At 42.0% G+C, this 25332-nt stretch overlaps 1 pseudogene; it reads right to left on the bottom strand.

Annotated features, from left to right (window-relative positions):
• Positions 1–8224: 8224 nt before the first annotated feature.
• LOC134480152 (small ubiquitin-related modifier 2-like) lies at positions 8225–20329 on the bottom strand (annotated as a pseudogene).
• Positions 20330–25332: the final 5003 nt, after the last annotated feature.

Here is a 25332-nt window from a genome sequence, read left to right on the forward strand (position 1 = left end):
ACTTCCGGTTTTTAGCAGGAGACTTCCGGTTTTTAGCAGGAGTAACTTCTGGTTTTTAGTGGGAGTCCCAAACCCGCGGATCCCTGCCCGCAGCAGCTCTCTGCTCCCAAACCCCGTGGGAGAGAGCCCTCACCACCTGGACAGGTGGCACTCCTGAGACTGCAGAGCAGAAGAGACCACCAACACTGCCCACCCCTGCCCACATCCCTGGCCCAAGAGGAAACTGTATACAGCCTCTGGGTTCCCGTGAATAAGGGCACAGCAGCAGCAGGTCCCCTGCATCTGAGACACCACCAGAACCTGAAGGGAACGACCCGATAAACAGTTCTCTGCACCCAAATCCCGTGGGAGGGAGAGCTAAACCTTCAGAGAGGCAGACAGGCCTGGGAAACCAGAAGAGACTGCACTCTGCACACATTACTGATTCCAGAGGAAAACACCAAACGCCATCTGGAACCCTGGTGCACGGAAGCTCCCGGAAAGAGCAGCATAGATCTTCCTGGTTGCTGCCCCGACGGAGAGCTCATAAGCAACACCCCACGAGCAAACTTGAGCCTCGGGACCACAGGTAAGACCAACTTTTCTGCTCCAAGCAACCTTCCTGGTGAACTCAAGACACAGGCCCACAGGAACAGCTGAAGAACTGTAGATAGGAAAAACTACACGCCCGAAAGCAGAACACTCTGTTCCCATAACTGGCTGAAAGAAAACAGAAAAACAGGTCTACAGCACCCCTGACACACAGGCTTATAGGACAGTCTAGCCACTGTCAGAAATAGAAGAACAAAGTAACACTAGAGATAATCTGATGGCGAGAGGCAAACGCAGGAATCCAAGCAACAGAAACCAAGACTACATGGCATCATCGGAGCCCAATTCTCCCACCAAAGCAAACACGGAATATCCAAGCACACCAGAAAAGCAAGATATAGTTTCAAAATCATATTTGATCATGATGCTGGAGGACTTCAAGAAAGACGTGAAGAACTCCCTTAGAGAAACACAGGAAAACATTAATAAACAAGTAGAAGCCTACAGAGAGGAATCACAAAAATCCCTGAAAGAATTCCAGGAAAACAAAAATAAACAAGTAGAAGCCCATAGAGAGGAGTCACAAAAATCCCTGAAAGAATTCCAGGAAAACACAATCAAACAGTTGAAGGAATTAAAAATGGAAATAGAAGCAATCAAGAAAGAACACATGGAAACAACCCTGGATATAGAAAACCAAAAGAAGAGACAAAAGACAAGCTTCACCAACAGAATACAAGAGATGGAAGAGAGAATCTCAGGAGCAGAAGATTCCATAGAAATCATCGACTCACCTGTCAAAAATAATGTAAAGCGGAAAAAGCTACTGGTCCAAAACATACAGGAAATTCAGGACTCAATGAGAAGATCTAACCTAAGGATAATAGGTATAGAAGAGAGTGAAGACTCCCAGCTCAAAGGACCAGTAAATATCTTCAACAAAATCATAGAAGAAAACTTCCCTAACCTAAAGAAAGAGATACCCATAAGCATACAAGAAGCCTACAGAACTCCAAATAGATTGGACCAGAAAAGAAACTCCTCCCATCACATAATAGTCAAAACACCAAACACACAAAATAAAGAAAGAATATTAAAAGCAGTAAGGGAAAAAGGTCAAGTAACATATGAAGGCAGACCTATCAGAATCATACCAAACTTTTCGCCAGAGACTATGAAAGCCAGAAGATCCTGGACAAATGTCATACAGACCCTAAGAGAACACAAACGCCAGCCCAGGTTACTGTATCCTGCAAAACTCTCAATTAACATAGATGGAAAAACCAAGATATTCCATGACAAAACCAAATTTACACAATATCTTTCTACAAATCCAGCACTACAAAGGATAATAAATGGTAAAACCCAACATAAGGAGGCAAGCTCTACCCTAGAAGAAGCAAGAAACTAATCGTCTTGGCAACAAAACAAAGAGAAGAAAAGCACACAAACATAACCTCATATCCAAATATGAATATAACAAGAAGCAATAATCACTATTCCTTAATATCTCTCAACATCAGTGGCCTCAACTCCCCAATAAAAAGACATAGATTAACAAACTGGATACGCAACGAGGACCCTGCATTCTGCTGCCTACAGGAAACACACCTCAGAGACAAAGACAGACACTACCTCAGAGTGAAAGGCTGGAAAACAACTTTCCAAGCAAATGGTCAGAAGAAGCGAGCTGGAGTAGCCATTCTAATATCAAATAAAATCAATTTTCAACTAAAAGTCATCAAAAAAGATAAGGAAGGACACTTCATATTCATCAAAGGAAAAATCCACCCAGATGAACGCTCAATCCTAAATATCTATACCCCAAATACAAGGGCACCTACATACGTAAAAGAAACCTTACTAAAGCTCAAAACACACATTGCACCTCACACAATAATAGTAGGAGATCTCAACACCCCACTCTCATCAATGGACAGATCATGGAAACAGAAATTAAACAGAGACGTAGATAGACTAAGAGAAGTCATGAGCCAAATGGACTTAACAGATATTTATAGAACATTCTATCGTAAAGCAAAAGGATATACCTTCTTCTCAGCTCCTCATGGTACTTTCTCCAAAATTGACCATATAATTGGTCAAAAAACAGGCCTCAACAGGTACAGAAAGATAGAAATAATCCCATGTGTGCTATCAGACCACCATGGCCTAAAGCTGGTCTTCAATAACAATAAGGGAAGAACGTCCACACATACGTGGAAATTGAACAATGCTCTACTCAATGATAACCTGGTCAAGGAAGAAATAAAGAAAGAAATTAAAGACTTTTTAGAATTTAATGAAAATGAAGGTACAACATACCCAAACTTATGGGACACAATGAAAGCTGTGCTAAGAGGAAAACTCATAGCGCTGAGTGCCTGCAGAAAGAAACAGGAAAGAGCATATGTCACCAGCTTGACAGCACACCTAAAAGCTCTAGAACAAAAAGAAGCAAATACACCCAGGAGGAGTAGAAGGCAGGAAATAATCAAACTCAGAGCTGAAATCAACCAAGTAGAAACAAAAAGGACCATAGAAAGAATCAACAGAACCAAAAGTTGGTTCTTTGAGAAAATCAACAAGACAGATAAACCATTAGCCAGACTAACGAGAGGACACAGAGAGTGTGTCCAAATTAACAAAATCAGAAATGAAAAGGGAGACATAACTACAGATTCAGAGGAAATTCAAAAAATCATCAGATCTTACAATAAAAGCCTATATTCAACAATACTTGAAAATCTGCAGGAAATGGACAATTTCCTAGACAGATACCAGGTACCAAAGTTAAATCAGGAACAGATAAACCAGTTAAACAACCCCATAACTCCTAAGGAAATAGAAGCAGTCATTAAAGGTCTCCCAACCAAAAAGAGCCCAGGTCCAGATGGGTTTAGTGCAGAATTCTATCAGACCTTCATAGAAGACCTCATACCAATATTATCCAAACTATTCCACAAAATTGAAACAGATGGATCACTACCGAATTCCTTCTATGAAGCCACAATTACTCTTATACCTAAACCACACAAAGACCCAACAAAGAAAGAGAACTTCAGACCAATTTCCCTTATGAATATCGACGCAAAAATACTCAATAAAATTCTGGCAAACCAAATCCAAGAGCACATCAAAACAATCATCCACCATGATCAAGTAGGCTTCATCCCAGGCATGCAGGGATGGTTTAATATACGGAAAACCATCAATGTGATCCATTATATAAACAAACTGAAAGAACAAAACCACATGATCATTTCATTAGATGCTGAGAAAGCATTTGACAAGATTCAACACCCCTTCATGATAAAAGTCCTGGAAAGAATAGGAATTCAAGGCCCATACCTGAACATGGTAAAAGCCATATACAGCAAACCAGTTGCTAACATTAAACTAAATGGAGAGAAACTTGAAGCAATCCCACTAAAATCAGGGACTAGACAAGGCTGCCCACTCTCTCCCTACTTATTCAATATAGTTCTTGAAGTTCTAGCCAGAGCAATCAGACAACAAAAGGAGGTCAAGGGGATACAGATCGGAAAAGAAGAAGTCAAAATATCACTATTTGCAGATGATATGATAGTATATTTAAGTGATCCCAAAAGTTCCACCAGAGAACTACTAAAGCTGATAGACAACTTCAGCAAAGTGGCTGGGTATAAAATTAACTCAAATAAATCAGTTGCCTTCCTCTATACAAAAGAGAAACAAGTCGAGGAAGAAATTAGGGAAATGACACCCTTCATAATAGACCCAAATAATATAAAGTACCTCGGTGCGACTTTAACCAAGCAAGTAAAAGATCTGTACAATAAGAACTTCAAGACTCTGAAGAAAGAAATTGAAGAAGACCTCAGAAGATGGAAAGATCTCCCATGCTCATGGATTGGCAGGATTAATATAGTAAAAATGGCCATTTTACCAAAAGCGATCTACAGATTCAATACAATCCCCATCAAAATACCAATCCATTTCTTCAAAGAGTTAGACAGAACAATTTGCAAATTCATCTGGAATAACAAAAAACCCAGGATAGCTAAAACTATCCTCAACAATAAAAGGACTTCAGGGGGAATCACTATCCCTGAACTCAAGCAGTATTACAGAGCAATAGTGATAAAAACTGCATGGTATTGGTACAGAGATAGACAGATAGACCAATGGAACAGAATTGAAGACCCAGAAATGAACCCACATACCTATGGGCACTTGATTTTTGACAAAGGAGCCAAAACCATCCAATGGAAAAAAGATAGCATTTTCAGCAAATGGTGCTGGTTCAACTGGAGGTCAACATGTAGAAGAATGCGGATCGATCCATGCTTATCACCCTGTACAAAGCTTAAGTCCAAGTGGATCAAGGACCTCCACATCAAACCAGATACACTCAAACTAATAGAAGAAAAACTAGGGAAGCATCTGGAACACATGGGCACTGGAAAAAATTTCCTGAACAAAACACCAATGGCTTACGCTCTAAGATCAAGAATTGACAAATGGGATCTCATAAAACTGCAAAGCTTCTGTAAGGCAAAGGACACTGTGGTTAGCACAAAACGGCAACCAACAGATTGGGAAAAGATCTTTACCAATCCTACAACAGATAGAGGCCTTATATCCAAAATATACAAAGAACGTAAGAAGTTAGACCACAGGGAAATAAATAACCCTATTAAAAAATGGGGCTCAGAGCTAAACAAAGAATTCACAGCTGAGGAATGCCGAATGGCGGAGAAACACCTAAAGAAATGTTCAACATCTTTAGTCATAAGGGAAATGCAAATCAAAACAACCCTGAGATTTCACCTCACACCAGTGAGAATGGCTAAGATCAAAAACTCAGGGGACAACAGATGCTGGCGAGGATGTGGAGAAAGAGGAACACTCCTCCATTGTTGGTGGGATTGCAGACTGGTAAAACCATTCTGGAAATCAGTCTGGAGGTTCCTCAGAAAATTGGACATTGAACTGCCTGAGGATCCAGCTATACCTCTCTTGGGCATATACCCAAAAGATGCCTCAACATATAAAAAAGACACGTGCTCCACTATGTTCATCGCAGCCTTCTTTATAATAGCCAGAAAATGGAAAGAACCCAGATGCCCTTCAACAGAGGAATGGATACAGAAAATGTGGTACATCTACACAATGGAATATTACTCAGCTATCAAAAACAATGCCTTTATGAAATTCATAGGCAAATGGTTGGAACTGGAAAATATCACCTGAGTGAGCTAACCCAATCACAGAAAGACATACATGGTATGTACTCATTGATAAGTGGCTATTAGCCAAAATGCTGGAATTACCCTAGATCCCTAGAACAAATGAAACTCATGACAGATGATCAAAATGTGAATGCTTCACTCCTTCTTTAAAAGGGGAACAAGAATACCCTTGGCAGGGAATAGAGAGGCAAAGATTAAAACAGACACAGAAGGAACACCCATTCAGAGCCTGCCCCACAGGTGGCCCATACATATACAGCCACCCAATTGGACAAGATGGATGAAGCAAAGAAGTGCAGGCCGACAGGAGCCAGATGTAGATCGCTCCTGAGAGACACAGCCAGAATACAGCAAATACAGAGGCGAATACCAACAGCAAACCACTGAACTGAGAATAGGACCCCCGTTGAAGGAATCAGAGAAAGAACTGGAAGAGCTGGAAGGGGCTCGAGACCCCTTATGAACAACAATGCCAAGCAACCAGAGCTTCCAGGGACTAAGCCACTACCTAAAGACTATACATGGACTGACCCTGGACTCTGACCTCATAGGTAGCAATGAATATCCTAGTAAGAGCACCAGTGGAAGGGGAAGCCCTGGGTCCTGCTAAGACTGAACCCCCAGTGAACTAGATTGTTGGGGGGAGGGCGGCAATGGGGGGAGGATGAGAGGGGAACACCCATAAAGAAGGGGAGGGGGAGGGATTAGGGAGATGTTTGCCCGGAAACCGGGAAAGGGAATAACACTCGAAATGTAAATAATAAATACTCAAGTTAATAAAAAAAAAAAAAGAAAAAGAAAAACTATGCAAGAAAACTAAGTAAAATAGCACCGCATTTGAATATTAGAAATAAAATAATCTCTGCTTCAGGTAACAGGATTTTATACATAGAAAACCTTAGAGAGTCCACGAAACATCTGTTGAAAGTAATTAGCTAAAAATTGTGCAGAATGCTGTGCAGTGGTGACGCACACCTTTAATCACAGTACTTGGGAGGCCGAGGCAGGTGGATCTCTATGAGGTCAAAGCCAGTTTGGTCTACATATCAAGTTCCAGGACAGACAAGGTTGTACAAAGTGTTAGAGCCTAGGTAAACTGTTAACTGACTAGCCTGGCATTATAAGGAATATAATTTCTTTCTCACATGTTTCTACTGATACTCAGAAACTTTCTAATGCCAAGTTGATCACTTAGTCTGTTGTTCTGTGCCCTTGGAAACCAATCATGACAGAAACAGAAGAATTATTTTGTATAGATACCCACAGTAAGCTTGGACCCAAATTAACCACCCAACAGCACTTCCTGTACCTGTGTATAGGCTTTTATGGTATTTGCCTTTATAAATTGCCCCTAGGAAGGATCCCAACATAAAAGATACCTGCACCAATACAAGAAACTATTTTGAATATGACTTCTACTTTGAGTAGTGATTGGGTAAAGTTTAAGTTCCCAAGACATCCCTGGGAATTGGCATCCTACTTGGCAGAAATAGACATGTATGTGGGTAACTGACATCCAGGTTGGTGGGCTAAGATATGAATGTTAGACAAGTCTCATCCTGGTAGACAAGTTAAGACATGAATATTAGACAAGGCAAGTCCCCTGCCACAGTTAAATACCCGCAACCAATGGGAACAGGCTAAGTGTACATGTTCCTAAGGAAGTTTCCTATCCCTAAATCCTGATTGGTAAAATAACTTGGCACAGATCTTTGTGGATTTTAAAATTTAAAACCCTGTAGAATCTTAACTCAATGTCAGGGTTCAATTCCTGAATCTGGACTGTGGCCCTGGTCAACCAGTCCTGAGGCAAATGTTCAATAAACTACCCCTGTCTTGCTGAGACCATGGTTTTCATGGGGTTTGTGAAGCAATTCCTGGACTCCATCACAAAGAAACCTGGTCTCAAAAAATAAACCCCAAAAACCAAAATGAAACTTGCAGAATATAAAGTTGTGTTGCTATATACAGACAATGAACAATATACAAGGAAATTCAGAAAATAATTCCATTTGCAATGACATCAACATGCTTATGAAAAAATTAAACAGAAAGTGAAAGATTTACACACTGGAGATTTTTATACACAGAGCCCTGAATTTGATCCAAGATACCATAAAAACATAAAGGCAACACACACCTGTAATCCCACCACTTGGGAGGCGGGGCAAGAAGATTGATCAGATGTTTAAGATGTTATCTTCTGCTTCCTAGTGAGTTTAAAACCACTGTGAATTACCTGAGATTATCTTTTTTTAAAAAGACACAGAAAAATGGGGGGAGGGGGAATCCAGTGTTCATGGATTGCAAGATTTGCTATGGTCAAGATGTCACTACTACAAAAATTAATCTACAGATTTAATGCAATCAAAATTCCACATATTTTTTTTCTTTATAGAAATAATAAAATCTTTCCTAAAGTTCAAATAGAATCTCAAGGGACCTTAAAGAATGAAACAATCTTGAAAAATAGTGAATGGTCTACTCACACTGCCTGGTTACAAACGTTGGGGTGTCACAGTATCTGTCCAGTGTAACAGTTGCACAAAGACAGGGGTTGTCTTAGTTTGGGTTTTTAGTGCTGCGGCAAAACACCATGACCTAAAAAGCAAGTTAAGGAGGAAAGGGTTTATTCGGCTTACTCTTCCACAACACTGTTCTTCAGTGAAGAAAGTCGGGACAGGAACTCAAATGGGGCAAGACCCTGGAGGCAAGAGCTGAAGCAGAGGCCATAGAGGAGTGCTGCTTACTGGCTTGCTCATCTGCCTTCTTATAGAACCCAGGACCACCAGCCCAGAGATGGCACCACCCATAATGAGCTGGGCCTTCCCCATTGATCATTAATTGAGAAAATGCCTGATCTCGTGGAGGTATTTCCTCAACTGAGGCTTCTTCCTCTCTGATGACTCTAGCTTGTGTCACCTTGACTCACAAAAGCAGCCAGTACAGGGGGTATAGACCCATGAAGCAGAGCAGACAGCACGGAGGTAAGCCTTTGCATATATGATCAAATAATTCCCAATGGTGGAACCAAATCATGCCTGCAATCTTAGCGTCTGGGAGCTGAAGCACAAGCATCATAATTTTGACAGCCTGTGGCTATGTCACCAGAACTTCTTTGCCCAGTCTGATCTCAGTTCAGTGGAGAGCTGAGGAGGGGGTGAAAGAATGGGGAACAGGAGGTGCAAAGAAAGAGAGCAAGTTGTTGTCTGATCAAGCTCTCAAACTTTATTACAGGGCAGTGGCTTATAAAGACAGCAAGCAGGAAGGTCATAGGGCCCAAGACCAATTCATCACGGTCACCACCCTTCCATTGTTCTTTCGGTTCCTGCAATCCTAAACTGTAAATTGTGGGTTTACCGATAAGAACAGATAACTGGCTAGGTCTCCCAGACACAGAGGCTGCGTAAGTGGGCCTGAAACATTTCTAAGAACATTCCTGAAACAGAGGTGTAAAAGTGGGCTTGGCTCTCAGCACTTCTTTGTACGCAAAAATAATTATAATAATAAAAATAAAAACAATGGCGCCGAAGACCATTCAATGAAGGACAGGAGAAAACATGTACTGGTGAAACTTATGGAGGCATGAGGCTGTCTCAATAAATAAAATTTGCTGAAAAAAATAGCAAAAAATGGGGAAAAATGACACTCGTGGATTCCAAGACTTGTTATTGCCATGCGTGAGTTTGCGGAAATATAGAAAAAGTCTACTCCATTTTTTCTAGAAAACAGAATGGTTTTCTAAGCACACACTTGCCATCTTATCCAGCAGTTCTACTTCTAGGCATGTACCCCGAATAATTGGCAGCAGAGCCTCAACCACGCACGGATACATCAGCACTGCTTGCCATAGCCAAGACGTAGACATAACCCATGCCCGTCAACTTGAGTGGGTAAACAGAAGCAGCATAAGTTTCAATGAAATACACTCAAACTTAACAATGGATGAAGTCCTATAACCGGCGTGTATACATTATGAAAATATGCTGAGTGAATTAAACACATAAAGACTAATACTATATAAGTATACTTACGTGAGTTACTTAAGATTGACAAATTGATAGAAACAGAAGAAAAAATGGTTACTGTCAGCTAAGAGCATAGAAAGGGAACTGCTGTTGAAGGGATCTGGGGTTTCTGTGTGAAATGCTGGACAGTTCTAGAGAGTGTTAACAATTGTGATTGGACTAGGTAGGATTTGACAGACATAATGCCATTAGTTTCTTTTTAAAGACCTGGCTAAATTTGTCCAGCTTGGCAGCACACATTTTTAATCCTAGTACTTGGGAGGCAGAGAGAGGCAGATCCTGGCCATCCTTGTCTGCAAAGCAAATTCCAAGACAGCCAGGGCTGTCACAAAGAGAGGGGAATCATAGGTAAATGGTAAAGTTTTACCACCTATTAAGAATCGCTTAAGTTTATTTTCCTTTATTCAACCAAGATGGCAACCATCAAAATGGCAACTCTCTCAATATTCCCCAGCTTCCAGAGACACCTAAAATAGGTCTCTGCCACAAAAGACTTTTAAATCTGAGCCAGGATTAGATATATGTCTATAACACCAGCATGCAAGGATGAGGCAGAGGATCAATTTAAGTTCACCCTCGACTACATCAAGAATTCAAGACCAGCATGAGCTATGTAAGACCATTTCTGCTTGGAAAGTCAAGGGACTAAAATGAGAAGGCAGCCCACAGGATGAGGAATGCCACACTGGTAGGCATAGGGAGGTCAAGGAAGAACACACATAGGAACAATTAACTCAGGCAAGAAATAGCTAGAAACACTTATGAGAAGACATGGATGAATTAGTTGACTTTCTTGACACTGACAGAATGTTCGACAAAGCCATCTTAAAGGAGCAAGGGTTTATTTCGCTCACGATTTCTATAAATCATGGCAGAGGAATGGTGTTTCCATGATGTTTAGTTTTTTTTAAAGATTTATTTATTTTATGTATATGAGTACACTGTAGCTGTTTTCAGACACATCAGAAGAGGGCATTGGATTCCATTACAGATGGTTATGAGCCACCAACTGGTTGCTGGGATTTGAACTCAGGTCCTCTGGAAGAGCAGTCGGTGCTCTTAACCGCTGAGCCAACTCTCCAGCCTCCAATGTAAACTTTTAAAATATTTTTTCATTATTTGTACATGTGTGTACATGGTCAGGCGGGGACAAATGTACTATGTGGAGGTCAGAGTACAGCTCTGTAGAGTTGGTTTTCTACATCTATCTTTATGTGGGTTCTGGGGATTGAACTTGGGTTCCCAGGTTTGCATAGCAAGACCCTTACCCACTGGGTCATATCACTAATCCCAGCAAAGGTTCTCTGCCTCACAGCAGACAGAAGGCAGAGAGTAAGAAGGAACCAGAGACCAAGCGTAACCAAGACATGTTCCACGTGACCTACTTCCTCCCATTTGACCCCACCTCCTAAAGTAACATCACTTCCCAAAATAGTAGCGCCAGTTGGAAACTAAACGTGGAACTATAAGAGTTGGTCACTAACCTGAGTCTTAATGAGTGTGAAGTAGACATGTGAAGGCACAGGCAGTAAAGAGAACATGAGGAAATGGTAAAATACATGAAATTGGTAGGGGCTGGTAATGAATAATAGTGAAGATGTGGGCAAGACTCATAAAAGTAACACTTATATGCTAATGGGAGTTTGTGCCTTATCCTCAGGGCAATGACCCTGATTACCTGGTGAGAGGAGCAGAAGAGGGGACCTACCCTCCACTCTTACAATCTTATAGAAATGATGAAAGGCATGGGGTAAGGTAAGGGAATGGTTGTGGAGAGTAATACAGACAAGATACATCAATGGAAAAGACTCGGAAGCCTAGTGAGTAGTGATTTAGTGATTTAGGTGATGGGAACACTTAGTTTTCTAGTTAGGAAAATTCAGCAAACAGCAGAATAATTCACTGAAATGAGAAACTTAGAAGGAAAGTGGGTCTAGCAATGAGAGGTAAGAGCTCTGGTAGAATGACAGCAGTAGTGGGATGGGGTGGAGTATGGGGAAGGACGGGTGTGCAGAAAGATTGGAAAGCCCACTGGACAGAAAGCAGAAACTGCTTGACTTTTAAGGGAATTAACATCTAAAAGTTAAATTCTATAATTAGAAATAAATATAATTCTTCCACTGGGTAATTTAAGCAAGAGAACAGCTCCTCTATGTGACATCAAAAATCAAACCATATGGGCCACTGCCCGCTCAGCTTTGCATAGAATAGCTGATGAGAATAGATCAACTAAAGATAAGTATGGACGCTTTCCAACTGGTTCTCATCCTGAAGCAAAAAGATGTTTTTTTTCTGTGACAAATCAAAGTCCTAAATTCCTTATATTTAAGATCAATCTTTTGGGAATCTTGTTTACAGAAAAGAACCAAGAAACAAAAGAAAACAACAAGTGCCACTACGTTCTACCCTTTTATGGGAAGGAAACTCATTATCAGTTTCCTTTACCTTGCCCTCCACAGGTGACAGAAACGCTTCCTATCCAGTCGGCCGGTTCTATCCGGATGACTCCTGAGGAACTGGATCATATTCATACTGGGCGTGGTGGCACACTCCTTTAATCCCAGCACTCCAGAGACAGGTGGATCTCTGGGGTCTCAGGCCTCTCTAGCATACAGAGTGAGTTCCAGGGTATCCAGTGCTGCAAAGAGAGATGCTGTCTCAAGTGAAAAAGGGGTGTGGGAGGGAAAGAATTCTTATGCATCGAACACCTTCAATGTCGTTGCTGTCATGGACTCTCTCCCATTCATCCTTTGGAGACTTTGACACTGTGTTCACAGGATACTCACTAAATTCTGCAGCAGCCTAAATTAGTCAGGGTTCTCCAGGGAGACAGAACCCAAAAGATATACATGTAGCCAGAGAGGTATTTATGTTAGGGAGTCAGCTCACAGAAGTGTGGAGGCTGTCACGTCTAAAATCTGTTGGGCAGACCAGCAGGCAAGATTTCTATGTTGCAGTCCTGGAGAAGAATTTCTTCCCCTTCAGGAAATGTGTTTTATCCCTGGAGGCCTTCCTCCTAGTTAGTCTCAGCTGTCAACTTGACACAGCCCAGAGTCATCTGAGTAAGTCTCAGCTGGAAGATTATACTGGCCTGTGACTATGACTGTGAGGCATTTTCTTAATTGCTAACTGATATAGAAAGGCCCAGCCCACTGTGGGTGGTTCCGTCCCTAGGCAAGGGGTCCTGAACTGTACAAAAGAGCTAGCTGAGCAGAGCATAAGAAGTAGCCAGCAAATAGCTTTCTTCCCTAGTTTCTGTTTCAGTTCCTGTGTGAATTCCTGCCTTGATGTCCCCTGAGGATAGAATGAAGTGTAAACTGAAATAAACCCTTTCCTCTCCAAGTTGTCTGTGGTGTTTATCACAGCAACCGAACGCAAACTAGAATATGAACGACTAACTGGGTGAAATCAAGGCTTTCCTCTCAAATAGCTCTAGGATGTCAAGTTGAGAATCAAAAGATCCACTGAGCCATCACCATAGTGTATTTTATTTATGTTTTCTGTGTGTGCAGTACGTGTGTAATGTGTGTATGGATGTGGGCTAGAGGTTAATATAAGGTGCCTTCCTCCCTTCTCCACCTTAATTAACTTTCTGTAGTGTGTGTGTGTGTGTGTGTGTGTGTGTGTGTGTGTGTGTGTGTGTGTGGTGGAAACATGCATCTCTATGCATGAATGTGGAGGCTGGAGCTGGACATTGGGTATCTTTCTCTATTGTCCACCTTTTGCTTGTTTCAGCAGGCATGTGACCAGTGAGCTCTCAAGATCCCCGTCTCTGTCCCCCAATGCTGGGGTTACAAGTACAGCCATAACAGCTTTTCTGTTTTAATCAAGTATATAAATATAGGATCTGGTGAGATGGCTCAGTTAGTAAAATGCTTGTTTGCAAGCATGAGGTCCTGAGTTTGGATCCTACATAAAAACCTGTCTATAACTGTGGTGCTGGGGAAGGGCAGAGATAGGTGGATCCCTACATGTCATGGCTAGCCAGCCAGCCTAGTCAGTCTGTAAACACAGGTTTAGTGAGAGACCCTGACTCAAAACAATAAGGTGGAGGGCTGGGAGATAGCTAACTGGGTAACAGCACTTGTTCTTCAAGCATGGAGATCCGAATTCAGATCTTCTGCACCCATACAAAAGCTTGGCCTGGATGTGAGTACCTGCAACCCCAGCACTAGGGGACAGAGACAGGGGGATCCCAAGAGTTCACTGGTTGGCCAACACGCCTGCTGAAACGAGCTTCCACCTCAGTAGGAGACTGTATCTCCAGCAAAATGTGGACAATAGAGAAAGATGCTCCAGCCTGCACATTCATGTGTGTAGAGATGCATGTTTCCACTCTCACAAGCAAGTAACACACACACAACACACACACACGTGCACGCACACGCACACACACACACACACTACAGAAAGTTAATTAAGGTGGAGAAGAAAGAAGGCAGCACATGATGTTAACCTCTAGCTTACAGCTGCATCTACACACATGTGTACACACAAAGAAAATATATAAAATACTCTATGGTGATGGCTCAGTGGACAAACGCATTTGCAGTGTATCCTAGTTAGCTTTGATTCTCAACTTGACATTATCTGAGAGGAACTTGATTGAGGAACTGCCTAGATCTGGTTGGCCTGTGGGCATGGGATGTTCCCCTGATTGTTCACTGATGTAGGAGGGTGAGGCTTGGTGTTAAGTGGTGTCCTCAGCAATCCTGGGCAGCATAAAAAGGGGTAGCTAAGCATGAGCCTGGGAGGGAGCCAGCAGCAGAATTCCTCAGTGGTTTCGGCTTCAATCCTGCCTTGACTTCCCTCAGTGAACTGTGACCTGGAAATGTAGTAAATCTTTCCCTCCCCTAAGTTGCTTTTGGTTAGAGTGCTTTATTACAGCAGCAAAAGGAGACTAGAACGCCACATAAACGTGAGGGCCTGAGCTCAAACACCCAGAGCACAGGAAGAGCTGAAAAAGCGAGCGTAGCCTGGCGCAGTGCTTCTGTGGGCAGATGGGAGGCAGAGACAGGCCTGGAGGCTTGCGAGCCAAATAGTCTAGTATATACAGCAGAAAAAAAACATAGAGGAAAGTAAAGACCAACACCCAACAAGGTCCTCTGGCCTCCACACATACAGCATGGTATGTGTACACTCATATTGGTACATACAAAGCACACAGACAAAATAAATAATGAATAAGAGACTAAAGAGTCAATCACATCTATCTTCACAGCAGTACCTAGACTAGTATTTGACCAAACACTGAGCATCACAGCCTAGCTAAGTTGACACAACGAAAGACAAACGCAACATGTCTTCATGCTTAAGACTTCAAAGCGTTTAGATGTCTCAGTCAAGACCCAGCTGGAAGCAGAATTCACTGAGATAGATTTGATGAAAGGACTATTTTTAGAGGTGGTTATCACATGGACCCAGAAACAAGAAATGCCAAGCTACCTAACAAGACTGTGAAATATTGGAGATTTTACTAATTTGAGAGGTCACTAAGTAACCTGTTAAGAGTTTCATGGGTTCTGAGAGAAGACATGACAACTCCTGGGTCCAAGACAAAGGACAGCTTATCCCATAATAAGCTCTGGAACCAGAGTATTAGCACTCAAAAAAAATCAGCGTTCATTAATTGTAGGGAAAAAAATGGGTTTCAGTGACATTTCTGTACATGATTTATAATGTACTTTGAGCAGCAACGCATTTATTCTACTTCACCAAGCTCAGTTCCCACAGAACGACATATAGAGACCCATTTAACATCTTTCACATGCAGAGTCACTGAGTTATGCCAAGAAGACCATGGGTTTACCAAACCTAATCTATTATAAAGAACACTAAGCCTGTTTCTCTACAGAGAGACAGTATTTTTATTTCCCAAGGCTGTTCATTATATAAACATCCTTGGACAGATATGTCTTATTCAGAAAAAAAATGCGTAAAGATGTGATCCTCCCCCCAACCTTTGCTTTCCTCACTCTCCTCTTATAATGTGGCCCGGTGTAACCTATGACTCACTCTGAAGTCACTCCTTGACCGTAATTATCATTCTCCTGCCTCAGTCTCCTAAATATGGACACTGCAGGCACATGCCACCAGGCCTGGGTTAAGAATTCTATCTTGTCAATTCCTACTAACAATTGGTATTGGAAATCTGTTACTATTCACAGAGCCAGAATCAGAGTGGTAAGAAAAAGGAAAGAGATGTCTGAGCCCATCGAGAGGTGGAGCCATGGGGGGGTGGGGCATCCAACAGGGACGCCAGTCATAAAGAAGTGCAGCTGCTTATGACAGAAGCAGAGCCGAAGCAGAGAGAATGGGGAAGAAGCATTGCCGAAGATCCCTCCTCCCTTCTCCTCTCTCTCTCCCTTACCTCCTCCCTCCTACTTTAATTTTTGGTATTTCCATGGGTAAAAACATCAAGGTTACAAATCCAGGTCTTCGTTCCTCTTTCTCTTCTTGTCCCTAAGAACTTCATTTCTACCATCCCTTAAATAGAGGAAGATCAGCACAGATCAATAGTTTAGTCTGCCATGATGCTATCATGATGCCTGTCACTCCAGACATAGGATCACAAGCCTAGAGTTCCAGGTACTTATTCCGCAGAAGAAGAAAAGTTTAAGGCTACGTTGGACAACTTTACAAGACTGTTGTTCAAAATTGAAATCTTAAAAAGAAAGGCTAGATACTTTAGCAGTTAAGAGATGTATTGTTCTTACAGAGGACCCGAGCTTGGCTCCCAGAACCAACGCTGGGCACCTCACAGCCATCTGTAACTCTAGTTGCAGGGGATCTGATGTCCTCTTCTAGCTTCTACTGGTACACACACACACACACACACACACACACACACACACACACACACGATAAATCTTTAAGAAGATGGCTAGTCTTATGTCAACTTGACACAGGCTAGTTATTTGGGAGCAGGGAGCCTCGACTGAGAAAATGGCTCCCTAAGATCTGCCTGTAGGCAAGTCTATTTTCTTGATTAATGATCAATGTGGAGGGCCAAGGCCACTGTGGGTGAGGTCATCCCTGGACTGATAGACCTGGGTTCTACAAGAAAGCAGGCTGAACAAGCTATGAGAAACAAACCAACGAGCAGCACCCTCCATCACTTCTGCATCAACTCTTGTCTCAGGTTCTGTCCCTGTTTGAATTCTGTCCTGACTTCCTTTGATGATGAACAGTGCTGTGGACAAGTAAACTGAATAAACCCTTTCCTCCCCAAGTTGATTTGGTCATGGTTTCCATCACAACAGTAGTAATCCTTACTAAGACAATGGAAAACACAACATCCACCATTCCTTCCATTGGTCTGTTTCTAGGTACCTTTCCTGGAATTCGTGGCTATCACTGTGAATAGGAAGCTAGAGTTTCTAAAGTCAAGCCTTTAGGAGCTCACTTCCTCTCCTACTCAATGAAAGAATGCACAGTCTGTTCTGGTGTGGAAGAGAAATCCCACTGGATTGGGCTTATTGAGAGAGCTATGTCAGCCTCTCAAGTGGCTCATAAATACAACACGACTTGCTTTATAAGTGATCTAAGAGAGTTGAGAGATCTTCAAATGCGATTTTGACCATACATGGTCATGCGCAACATATTTGTTGTGTTATGTGAATTTTTTTCATTTGACTAATCAGAAAATCAAATAAAAAGGAAGAAACCAGCTGAAACTGAATATAGATGCAAATGGCACATGAGGCATGTTAGAGAGAGATAAAAATAAACAGAATCTATGCTCTAACCTACATTGACAGAGAAGGAAGGACCACAGTGTAGCAAATACTCGTGATTTGCTGTCTTGGGGTTTCTATTGCTATGATGAGACATCATAACTGAAAGAAAATTGGAGAGGAAAGAGTTTATTTGGTTTGTACTTCCACATTTTTCATCATAGGAGGAAGCAGGACAGGAACTCAAGCAGGGCAGCAACCTGGAGGCAGGAGCTGATGCAGAGGCCATGGAAAAGTGCTGCTTACTGGCCTGCTCTTCATGGCTCACTCAGTCTGCTTCCTTTTCTGTTATTGTTGCTGGGTTCTTTGCTTGTTTGTGTGTGTGTGTGTGTGTGTGTGTGTGTGTGTGTGTGTGTGTGTGTGTTTGTTTGGGTTTTTTTTTCTCTGTTTGTTTTGAAATAAGGTTTCTCTATATTGTCCTGGCTGTCCTGAAACTCACAGAGATCCATCTGCTTCTGCCTCCCTAGTGCTGGGATTAAAGTCATGGGCCACCACTGCCTGGCTACTCAGCCTGCTTTCTTATAGAACCCAGGACTATCAGTCCAGGAAGGCCTCAATGGGCTGGGCTCTCTCCTATCAATCATTAACTAAGCTGTTGCCCTACAGGCTTGCCTACAGCCAGATCTTTCCTCAACCTAGGATCTCACCTCTCATATGACTTTTAGCTTGTGTGTAGTTAATAGAAAACTAGCCAGCACACTACATCTTGAGACACATTAAGCATTCAACATTAATGTCTGTTTTTTTTTCTTTTCATTTTAAATAAGAAGTTTATTTAAAAAAGACACTTGACTTGAAGAGAAAACTATCTAGGATCATTTTGTTCAAAAGTAATTTATCCCTACTTAAAGACAGATTGCCCTACACGTAACAGCTATGTACAAAATAACGTTATAAAATTGTCCTTGGTACAATGATAAATGAAAAACATTAAAATTCCCCAATCGAACAAGGTATTGCTAGGATTTTGTGTTGTTGGATTCTTTTGTTAAAACAATGAGAGCAAAGTAACTTACTGGAATAGAAAGATAAGAATTGAATGAGCACGCCACCAGTGGAGAAGGGGGATGTTTTCACAGAACCAGTACTGTCCCCCATACCGTCTCCATCTGATGTCAACCAAACAGAACACTGGCCATTCAGTTTAGAAAAAGGAAAAGAAAAAAGAGCAATTTGCTTGTGCACATACACCAGTTGCTTTATGTATGGTAAAGAAATGGGGACAGGGAGACGAAAGAACAGAGAAGCTATACTGTAGCAGTCAGGATGTGGCGGCACCAAATTGCAGCTTTCTAATTGAGAATGTACCCTTGGTCTATAACAAAATTCAGGAGTAAGGTAGCAGGTTCCCCTTTTAGTAGACACCTCCTGTCTGCTGCTACAACCCATCACTTGTATCTTCATCCTCCATTCCAATTCGGCAGGTGTGTCTGTTTCCTTGATTGGTTGCCCATCAAACTGGAATCTTCTCTGCCTCATTGACAAACCCTACCATTCACAATAGCTTTCATTAGTTTACTAAGTGGTGTGTGCCTCTTAACCTTAAACCACACCACAGAACCATCCTATCCCGCCACCTTCAAATTAATATGATCGTTGTTCTCAGTCTTGACTCCTTCCTTGGGTTTTTCATCGGCCATGGCGAGCTCCGGAATCTCCCTGGTTGCCACTTCACAAAAGAGGGAACAGATCACCAGGAGCGGCAGAAGAAGGAGGCGGCAGTGGTGGACAAGCAGCATTTACATCTTTAATCAGCACTCACTTGATTTCACTAGTCCTTTGCCTACCTCCATAATGGGAACCAAATTAGAACTACTCATCAAGTTGGTTGGTAAAATTCAGCTATTGGCTAGCAGTTGCACTCCCCAACACCAACTCCCTAACATACAAGGATACAAGCTCATGCAACATCTATCTATTAGATACCCACGCTCAAATATGAACTCTGATCCTCATATTCACAACAAAAAGGAAGCAAGCAGACATAGAAGGGAACAAACAGAATTGTAAAATCCATAGTCAGGTAGCATAGTCATAAGATTCAGGTCTCTTATTTTAGTCTGTGCGTCTGTTGTTGTTGTTGTTGTTGTTGTTGTTGTTGTTGTTGTTGTTGTTGTTACTGCTCCTGCTGTTTGTTTGTTTGAAACAGGGTTTCTATATAGCCCTGGCCATCCTGGAACTCACTTTGTAGACCAGGCTGGCCTTGAACTCACAGAAATTTGCTTGCTAATTTCTGCCTGCCAAGTGTTGGAATTAAAAACATGTGCCACCACTGTCCATCCAATGCCTTTTTTAAAAACTGCTAGTCTTCTGTCTCAGGTCAGGAGGGTGAAGAAGAAGCTGGCCATCTTGGAAGGTACCTTTAGTACTTAGCTTTTTCTGGGAAGACAAAAAGAAACTTATTCACACCAGACAAGGAAGACATCAATAAGCCAAAGAAAGGATTCTATCCAAGTCAACCATGGGAAACCAATGAGTTTATTAGGGTTAGTTGAAGAAATATGGGTGATTCAAAGGCAACTATGCCACCAGGAAGTGTCCTAGGCAACTGTTTGTTTGTTTGGTTGGTTGGATGGTTGGTTGGTTGGTTGGTTGGTTGGTTGGTTGGTTGGTTGGTTGGAAACAGGTTTTCTCTGCATAGCCCTGGCTGTCCTAAAAATCACTCTGTAGAGCAGGCTGGCCTGGTTTCTTTTTGTCTTCCCAGAAAAAAAAAATCAAGCAACAGCAACAACAACAGCAAAAGTACACAGACTAAAATAAGACTTGACTCTTACTTGATTATAAAATTTAAGAGATTCAGTGAAAGGTAAGAAGAAGTAACATAGTTGATAGAGTATGCAGGAGGAGACCATGCTATATACAGCCAGCTATACTAAGCAGCTATACCACTCCCTAGGCACATATGCACTAGGAACAATTTACAAAAATTTTTACCATTGAAGAGTCCTCTGAACAACTTATAGGCAATTACACTACTGAAGATTCACCAACCCCACTCAACCTTCAACTTTCTATATAACTTTAAGGGAGAGACGAAGAGTTAGACTGATTTCCTAGTAGGCGGATAGAAGGGACAGACGTCATGGCTAAGTCCTAAAGGTACCTTCCAAGATGGCCAGCTTCTTCTTCACCCTCCTGACCTGAGACAGAAGACTAGCAGTTTTTTAGAAAGGCATTGGATGGACAGTGTTGGCACATGTTTTTAATTCCAACACTTGGGAGGCAGAAATTAGCAAGCAAAATTCTGTGAGTTCACGGTCAGCCTGGTCTACAAAGTGAGTTCCGGGACAGCCAGGGCTATATAGAAACCCTGTTTCAAACAAACAAGCAAACAAATAAACAAACATACCACCAAAAAAAAAAAATCCACAGAGGCATTGTAGTCTTTTTCTCCTACAAGTAGGCCTCTGCTTATGTGAGGGACTGGCTCAACAAGTCCAAGACCAGATCAGGAAAGGAAAGGTTACACAACAGTTACCCAATCAACCATCCTATCTTCCTTCAATTAGAGGAGGAAAACTTCTCAGAGACTTTAAAAAAAAAAAAACAGCCTCCAAAAGAGACTAGATTTTTTCCCAGTTTCCTTCATCCCCCCCTGCTTTGCAGAGGGTCTTTTTCTCTGTGTGCCTGCTGCCTCGGTGTGTTCTCTCATCCCCAGCAAATACCTTTCTTCAACAGCTGATTCTGTCTGCTGCTATGGACAGGGTTAGATTTCTCCACCACTACCTGTCACACCCCAGAATTTTTTCCTGCCTTCTAACTCTAGATTGTATCACAAGGAGGGAAGAGTCCTCATGGGGATTTCATGAAGACTAATACATTTTATGAATTATGCCCCTATGAACCACACAAACCTTGTGAACATTTCTCCTTTCTCCATGAGGGATTGACAATGGGCCCAGTGTCATGAGAATTTCCTGTGGATAATCATATTACTCTGATTCAAGTTGATCATGTCAAATCCAGAGGATATATGTATATATTACATCTTTTTTTTTTCTGGTTCTTTCCACCCCAGCTTCTTGAGCCTCAGAGGTAATGATACACAGGGACTATATAGAGATCAACTCAGAAGTTCAACAAATTGCAAGTTTCCCAATAATTATGGAAATGAGTCCCTATGGCCTGTAACTGTCATGAGGGGATCACAGATGTTTAGAAAGAAAGTGTATAGGATACCACATCTGTTTAACAAAGCAATGACAGCAGCCTCCCCACTCCTCCACCATTTTCCTTGCCATAATTTTTTGCCTGCGGTTGTAATGTGAAACATGAACTCTCTCCCGTGGAGTGGGCTTTAAGTCCAACCAGAAGTTAGTTGATTACACCTACAACAGTCATACCAATATTGCACCGACAGGCACATATTGCCAGGCATGGTGATAGTATAACATACTGGGCCCATAGCTCAGCAGGACCTTTAATAATAATTCTATCACAGAAGCTTGTACAGCACCTTCAGGCACTGTAAATGCTAGCCAGTAGAAGGAAGCTTCCAGCACAATCCTACTTTTGACTTCTTTGTGGACTACAAGAATACTGTATGGGGTCTTCAGAAATAGAAACTTCCCACTAGTTCTAGTGTTCAACCAAGACGGCAATAGCTTGCATGTGGCGTGGGTAGAGATCAAGGGCTTCCCTGTATAACAACATATAAAGAGGCAGCCCACTCCATCACTGGCACCAATAACCTTATGGCTTTTAGAATGCCACACAGGGTGCCTTTGTTCAGACTCCTTAACTCGTTTTCACTGTTCTCCTGGATGTTGTTCCAAGGCTGCAATAACACTTAAGAGTTAGCATTATATAATGAAACCTTTTTTACAGTGGGCGGACAGGATCTAGGAAGCACAAGTGCCATTATTTCCAAGCAAGTGTAAATTGGTCTTGGGATCTAGTAGCTAAGGGTCTGCTAAAAAAATAAAAAAAATAAAAAAAAAACTAGTTAGGAAGGTCCGATATAGCATCAAAATAGCTCTCAGACCACTTGTGTCTTTGCACCCATCAAGAGTGGTGCTGAATGCACTGTTGTGGACGAGGAGCACACCTTTCTTTAGATGAGATTGAGCATGCTCAGAGTGACCACATTCTCTGTTTACGTCTTTATGGTCCAGCTTACCTCCGGGAGCTGCCAGGTTTCTTTGCCAATCATAATGGGCTACAGAAGGGTGTGGTCTGTGCCCCCTCTCACCCATGCATAAATGCTCGTCTTAATAGTTTATATATTCAAATGAAAGCTTCCAGTAATGTACAGAAGATGTGTCTGAGCAGCCTGTGCTTACGCTGTATACTTTCACACCAATGAGAGATGTACACAGCAAACGAATCTTTTCTGCAGGCACTGCTATGCTTCCACCAAACTGCCCTGGTGGTTGCCGTGGATTAAGCTGTACCTAGCTCTAACATCCAAAGACTTCACAATAGCGAGCGACCAGTAAACCCTCTCCAAGTGAGGGCCTCTGGTTACTCTGTTTGCCCTTCATCTACTGACAACTCATTAGGGAGCAACTGGGGCGGTTACCAAGTCATGAGATCTTCTCCCTCAGTGGCTGGTAGAGTGGGGATCATCTGTGCTTCTTAGTGGTCCATCTTTTCGGTGAACTGCTCAGGCTTCAAGGCCTTTCAGAGGTCCATAAATACACTATTCGTCTTTTTAATCCCCTTCCCCATTTGTTATCAAGTGACGCCGACGGATCTTTTGTCTGATTTCCTTTCAACTCTGAAACTTGCCATTCTCTGGTGGTAAAAAAAAAATTTGGAAATTGAGAACTTTCATCCCTCCCTCCTTCTTAGTTACACTTCCTGCTAGTGCGGAGAATGCCTCCTGTATATTTATTTCCAGGTCAAGTTCCCGGAGATGGGTCAACCCCCTCTGGACAGACAGGTAAGCCTTGGTTGCATGTCCCATCATTTGCAACAGGGATCGTGGAAATGCAACTACAGTTTGTAAGCGAACTATTCTATACTGCATAGAGGAAAGTTGCCACCCCACCCTGTACCAATCTGTGAGTCTGTCAGTTCCTGTTCACATCCAAGGTATCATGATAATTTTCCAAGGGAAGCTATTCACCTACATAGAATGGGCACTAACAGACCAAAGACAGGTTTCCATGCGAGTCCAGATTGGGGACAGTCATTATATTGGTATTACTCATGGAAGCATGGGTGACAAAGACAACAATACAAGCAGGATATCCCCCTGGGCAAATATGGGCTGCTACAGCCCTGAAGAGTGCCTTCTGCAACTCTTATGAGAAACTGTACTATTAAGGAGTTCCCAACCCACTGTCAACCTTTCACCTCCTTGGACCTTAGAGAGACTTTGAAAAGATCTTATGAAGGTTCATGAGCCCTCTGAACCACATTAAATAAGCTCTATGAGCTTCCCCTCCTTCCAAAAGGGAACACTAGTTTGTCCAAACTCTTGAGGGCAGCTCATGGAAGATCACGGCTACTCTGATACAAGATGAAAATGGTCACGTACACTCTGGAGGAAACAGAGGCACAACTCTTCTGTTGCTTTTAGGACACCTCTGCCTAAGGCTTCTGAAGGCAAGCACTGCCCCAAGCTAATTTCTCACATAACATAAGCTGACTTCAGAAACTTTGAACCAAAAGAGCAAAGCAAAACAAAAAGCCAAATGTGTGATTTTTACAGTTTCTAAGGTCATTAAATTTGTCTGTCTTAGGTTGAAAAATGCAATTATATCTCATTAACAGAGATTTAGGCTGTCCTTAGCACAGTAGCTGGTCATGTTTCTTCATTGTTTCACAATGCGGATGAAGGGTTTCTACTTTATATGGAGAAACTATACTACGTTAGACAAGAGCATTTCTGAAATGAGAAACGTGGACAAAAATATGCATATAGACAGGTAAGGTAAGGTAGCATATATCTTCAGTTACAGCTTATGGACATTAAAAAAAATTTTTCACTTTAGCTCAGGATTTAATACTGGCCTGGGCAGCAAAGTAATGCCCCACTTAAAAAAACAATAAAGGAGGAGGAAGAGGACAGGAGGGAGGAAAGAAGTATGTGTCCTGGGCTCTTATGGAATTATCTGGTTAGTATGAGCCTCCCTCTGGAAGCTGCACTTTGCACTTTTATGTTTGGAATGGAAGCTATACAATTGGATGGTACCTTAGCTGCCTAATTGAGAGATAAATGTCAAATGGACTAAGCCAGGAAACCTTCAAGTATGAACTTGTCCACACGTGTACATTTGTGTGGAGTGCTCCTGTGGATTACAGTACATCAGAATTATATCTGACTTCTTGGGTTCTGAAGACAAATTACTTATATTTAAATCCTATTTTGATTCTTAATATCACAGGATCTTGGTAAAATATTGTAGGTTGATGTCATTATGCAGGCAAAGGCAGGTACAGGATAGAACGAGGCCTGTCGTTGGATGAGAAGGAAGGATGGGTAGGAGAAAAGTTTTAAAGAGGAGAGGAGACTGGAGCAAGGGGAGAGCAGCGGGAGAAGCAACAATGGAAGCAGATATGAATGATCCTTGCCATGCATCCTTAGATACAGGCTGCTATGAATATTCTTAAAGATTTATTTATTTATTATATATAAGTATGCTGTAACTGTCTTCAGACACACTAGAAGAGGGCATCAGATCCCATCACAGATGGTTGTGAGCCACCATGCGGTTGCTGGGATTTGAACTCAGGACCTCTGGAAGAGCAGTCAGTGCTCTTAGCCGCTGAGCCATCTCTCCAGCCCTGTTATGAATATTCTTAAGGGATGGATGTGTACAGGATTTTGTGTATCTAGAAGAGCAAACTATATCT

The sequence above is a fragment of the Rattus norvegicus genome, chromosome 8 (genome assembly GCF_036323735.1).
Source record: "Rattus norvegicus strain BN/NHsdMcwi chromosome 8, GRCr8, whole genome shotgun sequence".
Lineage (NCBI taxonomy): Eukaryota > Metazoa > Chordata > Mammalia > Rodentia > Muridae > Rattus > Rattus norvegicus.